Raw genomic sequence first — 6,001 nt, 5'->3', positions numbered from 1 at the left:
AGAGAGAGAGAGAGAGAGAAGAGAGCTTATATATCTAGGCCCACGTGGATTCAGGCAGAGCCAGAGCAGACAGCAGAAATAGCAAATAGCCTTCCTCCCTGCTGCTGCTGTTGTAACGCCATCCATCCATCCATTCAGCCAGCTAGCCAGCCAGCCAGCCAGCCAGCCAGCCAGCCAGCCAGCCAGCCAGCCAGCCTGCTAGCCCAAAACACACAAACAAAGAGCTGGAGGTGTCTGAATGGGCGTGTGCCTCTGTGTGGTTTGGAAAGGCACAAACACACACATTGGCAGGGTAAGCTGTACACAAAGACGGTGATGCCCACACCCTCATCTGGCGTGCTCCTGAAGGCCTGTTATTGTTCTCCCAGATTAAAGTCACATTATGGAAGAATGTGTGTGTTTGTGGGTGTGTGCATGCGTGCGTGTGCGTACGTGTGTTATAAGACTTCCCCCACACGACAACATGGTGAAATGTTCAGTGTTGTCTGGGTGTAGTTTCAGTATGTACCCCCCATGTTTACGTCAGCTCCTCAGTGTTGCTGTAAAAACGCCACGCTGAAACCTACAGTTTCAACCATTTTCAAAGCAGTGGATTAGCCACTCCCTGTGCAGTTACCCATAGCAGTGTGTGACAGACAGACAATGCAGCTAGAAATGCACTGGAGTCACACTGGAGTCKCACAGGAGTCACACTGGAGTCACACTGGAGTCCCACAGTGCAGAGGCACAGTCAGATTAGAATAAGCTGCCAAACAAAACAGACCAGTCTATGAAAATCAATTAGAGCCATGTTGATTACTGAATATTGTGAGAATTAAACAGACATGTTCAACAGAAAGAAGACTTAGAAAATGACACTTGTTTTCCTTCCACAATGCTCATTTAGTTCTTGTCCCAGTCTAATAGGTGTGTCTTTCAATAGGTGTACCTGTACAGTGCTGATACACAACAACGTTATGTCACTGGTCAGGGCAGGGCTTAATGTTTCAGTTTACACAATGGTGCATATGATTCACTGATTGAACAAACCAATTCATTTAGTTTCATCTGAAATAGTTTGTTAAAACATGGTTTGATCAAGAGGGGTGAGGTAACATGTAATGGTGGAGAGAAGGGACACTTCACCTGCCACACACAGAGACACACACACACGCACATAAACTCACACACACCGATGTCTCTCTCACCTGCCACCAGGAGCTGTGTAGATCGGCACAGACCAGCTCGATGATGTCACCTTGCTGGATGTTGAGGGGCGGGCCACATATGGGACTTGGCACGCCAAAATAGTTCCTGGTCACCAACATCTTAGGTAACCCTGAGAGAGTAAACACAACCACAATATCAGTGTGTTCATATTCATCTATATGGGTGCGTGTGCAGATCTGAAAGCAAAACAATGAACCTTTGCCACCCTCCCACTTGTCACCATACCAACCATCCATATACGACCAAGCAATCAAAAGCTATGAAACAATAGCTTTATCCTTGGTCTCGGTAACATCGCATGTGCTATTGTCCAATTTTCCAGTCATCAAACATTTTTGTTATCCAAAGGTACAACAAAAGCCAGCTAGAATCCAACGGAGTAGACTAAAAGGAATATAACCATATTCTTGGCAATATCTGTTCAATTGTGTTTGTATCTAAGGAGATTCCYTTCAAACAAGAACAGTGTGTTTGCAATCCACCACACACTGTTGTGTTTCTCACTCCATGGTGATGAAGAAAGCTCAGACTCTTATAAAGAGACTAGAAACAGAACAGCAGGATGGGGGAGAATAGATTAAGGATGGTCGACAAGAGAGGGATGCAGATGTATTTTAAAGTACCTGTGTTCCTAGGGAAGTCATTTACCCCCCATTTGCATGGACCCCCCCATTTTTACGGCTGCTGCTACTCTCGATTATTATCACTTTACCCTCTACCTACATGTACATATTACCTCAATTACCTTCGGATAACCTGTGGCCCCCGCCACATTGACTCGTGTACCCAATACCCCCTGTATATAGCCTCGTACTGTTATTTTATTGTTGCTCGTTAATTATTTGATATCTTTCTAGAAAATGTTGTTTTTTTACTATTTAGAAATACTTACCTTAACACTTATTTTGGTTAGAACTGCATTTTTGGTTAAGGCATTATAAGTAAGCATTTCACTGAAGGTCTACACCTGTCTGTATTCAGTGTGTGCTGACAAATACAATTTGATTTGATTTGATGTTTTTGGTTTGAGCCCAAATCAATGTTTAAGCATCCTTCCTATGCTCCCCCTCCTGTCTGAATAGGCTTTCAGAATAAATGTTGAAACAAAACTTGAAACAAATTTAAAAACGTTATTTTTACGCCCAATAGCATTTTAAGCCTTATAGATTAGGTTCTGTAATTATTTCTTTAAACAAGCAAGTATATTATACTGCGCTACATGTTTATTAACCATTGCATTAAACATTTGACAACAATAAAATACAGTCATTAAGCTCACACTTGATTCAATACAACTTAGCTGTTAAAACAGATATGCAATTGCTCCTTCTTGGGCCTGAGCGGGCGCGGCCAAACATATCATATGACTCTACAAGACAATTACTATTTCAAAAAACCATAATCACATTACAAAGTTGATACTGATACAAGTGTTGTACCATCGTGACTAAATTAAATAGTATGTCTTGATTATTGCACATCATTAACCTCAGAACAATAAATATAATTAGAAAGCTAAAAAGTGTTATGCAAAAAATATTGCCTTGCATTTCCATCCAGAACCATCTCACCCACATGGCTGACTGGTCGCCATAGAGAACTCCTGCCAACAGGTATAGGCCTGCCAGTCACCTCTCACTGCCAGAAGTCACCATACTGCAATCTTCGCTCAGGTGAGGAGGTCTGAAGTACCTGCATGTCTTAGTCTTGACAAGTGAGCAGTCTTCTTGCTACTCCTCCGATCCACTTATTTTTCCTACTGAATTTAACTGGAGCGCCACCTTGGTGGGATCATCAAGCCCCATGATGTTTACCAATCCAATTATATTTGCACTAGCTTCAGGAGAAAAGTTTCGGGCCACGTCTTTCTGCGGGCCTCTGGGTGTCACCCGAATGAAAAGAGCTTCCTTAGGTGCACAAATTAAAAATGTTTCATGCCGGACAGCTTAAAGAGGAAGATATGGCAAGGAACTCTGGAGGATTGGGCCTGTGAAGAAAGAGAGTTTAAAGCGTTTGATGCCATTTTAATGGCGGACAAAAAAAACAGTGATATTAAAGATACACGTTAAATAAGTTCTATTAAATTCAACAATTTCAAAATATGCGCCATTAACCCCAAACATTCTCTATATTACTAGGTAATAGAGTAAGATGGGTTTTACCTTGGAGCTCTAGGCCGAGGCTTGGGCCTCGCCGACCAGGCCGGTTGAGTTTTGATGAGTCTTCCCCTAGCTCGCGAGTGGCAGGGTTCTAACCTGTGAACTATGCCTCCGGGTGTAACTGGGAGCCATGACGTTCCTGGTATAGAGCCGCCATGGACTCCCTGTAGACAAAGGCCATGTCTGGAAAAGATATGCCTGCAGTGGTGACACCTCGTGACACGTGGCCAACTGGAGAGAAGATAAATAAGGACAGAGTCCGTCATGGTAAAAGACACTGCCATAGGTTGTAGCTATGTCAACGTTAACAGACATTGCTGAGACAATTCCCAAAAGAGATTTCAAAGAAGGACGTTGAGGAAAGTAAGTAGGGTGAGGATGATAAACAAATCATTAAAACCAGGCACTTCTCCCTGTAATAATGAAAGGTCATGTAGACCTGGTTAAAATAAACCAAGACCCTAGAGCGCCTCTCTCCATAAAGAACACAAGGCTAAATTCAGATGTGATAACACACATGTGGCCCTAGCCCCACTGTCAAATTAACATTCCCTCCACCAATAGGCATATCAGGACAGCTCTCTAGAGTCTGGGAAGCATCAAGCGCATCATAGCCCCACTGCTAAACCAGAACCACCCTTAATTTATTCTGACAAGTTAATCATTTTAGCAGGACTCTGTTATCCAGAGCCCGACTTACAGAGAGTGCATTCATCTTAGATTAGCTAGGTGGGACCAACATAAGTAAGGTAAATTGAATCTATTGGTATGCGGCACCACTGGATTATCATCACATTATGTTGCCCACAAATTTTCTTATGACAATTCTATTGAGACAGCTGTTTCACTCTTTCTCTGGCTAGTTTATGAAAAATAGTAGCGACATAACTTATGTTTTCTAGAATAGCCTAACATGTTTTGGTTCTATGCCATAGTATTTGTGTTCATACATTAAATTAAGCAAGTGATACACATGATACACTCAGAAAATGTTACAGTAGCCTACGTAATATGTTGTCTCTGTGGAAAGAGAAAGACATTGCTAAAATTATAACGACTAGCCCTAAAATGATTTTCCTCTCTATCAGAGATTCCTTTAAATTATACCCATGGAAAGATAAAACAAAGATATTACATTCTTTACCTTAGAAGGACAATTTCAACCAATCTACACCACTACTCTCAAATGATCAACTCGACAAAACAAGGCTGTGTATCAAAGCATGAGAGTCAACAAAAGTTGTGGTAAAATGCCTGGAAGAGAGAACTGCACCGAGACAAAAGGCTGCCATTGCTGTGCTATCTGCTGTGCTGTTTCTCGTTAGGTCTTCTGCTAGTAGCTTCTTCACAAGAGTCACACATTGGTGACCGTCCTCTAACACAAAACCGCTCTGTGCATGCCCTTACATATGGGTGGAGCCAGGGGGCGATGAAATAAATACATTTCTGCTGCCACTGCCCGATACATGATTCCTGCCCTACAGCCATAATCTATACCTTCTAGACTGCTGGAATTAGCGGTCTGAAACAAACGCTCCCACCCACCAAACCAATAGGGTTGTGACACAAGGCTGTCCTATTTTAACCTGAAAAATCTTGGAAAGTGAACCAAGCTGTCCAGTGTTACATCGAAACAACAATTGATTTGATGTTCTGTTCCGTGTTTCCGGGTTAGCGTAACGGGAAAATATATCCTTTTGATGGTGATGTAACACAACACTACGAATTTTAATGTCAGAAAAGGATATTACAGGGGGTTGATTTTCTGTCCTAAAAATGCTAATCTTGCCAAATATTGTTTCTTGATGTGTCTTGGTTTGCCATATTTAAGGTTTGATCCAAGAATACCACTATGCAGATGCGGTATCATTGATTGTTGAATACCACTCTGCAGATGGATACTCATGATCAGCCAATACCACTATGTTTGCAGATGGAGATCCATGCAGCTTTTGGGATTAATGTAACCACTCTAGCAGAATGTTATCTTCTGATTTAGTATTATCGGTAGTCGGATATCCATGATCATAATACACACTCTTTGGCAAGTTGAACATGGTGGTTTTTGAGAAGATTTTTGCGTTCTCAAACTCACGCTTGGCTTAGAAACTTTTTAAGAGAGTCTTTCAATCTCTGTACACCTCTCTTTTTATCTCTCTCGTCGCTCTTTCTCTCCCTCCCTCTCTCTTTTCTTCTATTAAGCTCTATCCTCTCTCTTCTCTCTCTATGCGACCCTGGCTGTACTGGTGGACTTACTGCACAGGGTTACTATTTCACCTTCTAGTTCTGCCATAGCCAGCTTGTGGGGAGATAAAAGGCTGTCGTGCTTAAATGGAAGATATCCTTTGTCTTGGTGGCGTGTGTGCATGCCTTTGACCACCTTAGTGTGTTGTTGTGTGCAGATCGAGTGTGTGCGCGCTTTGGCGTGTGTGGTGGTGGCAGAAGTGACCTTTGAGAGGCCCCATCTCAGTCCCTGCTAGCTTACGTAGTATTTTAAGCACCCTCTCAGCTCACAGAGAGCTTCTGTCCAGACCATCTCACTTAGCCGATAAGATTAGAGGTTTAGGAAGTGTTACTATCACAGGGCCCCCCCCCCCCCCCCCCCCCCCGTCCCGTTCCCGTCCAAACCCTGA

The 6,001-nt window shown here is 42.8% G+C and overlaps 1 pseudogene; it reads right to left on the bottom strand.

Annotated features, from left to right (window-relative positions):
• Positions 1 to 6,001, bottom strand: part of LOC111973555 (guanine nucleotide exchange factor VAV3-like) — a 138,901-nt pseudogene that overhangs the window by 25,138 nt on the left and 107,762 nt on the right.

Source organism: Salvelinus sp. IW2-2015, linkage group LG14, assembly GCF_002910315.2.
Source record: "Salvelinus sp. IW2-2015 linkage group LG14, ASM291031v2, whole genome shotgun sequence".
Lineage (NCBI taxonomy): Eukaryota > Metazoa > Chordata > Actinopteri > Salmoniformes > Salmonidae > Salvelinus > Salvelinus sp. IW2-2015.
Note: the sequence above shows the minus strand (reverse complement) of the source record. Positions and strands in the feature narration are given on the sequence as shown.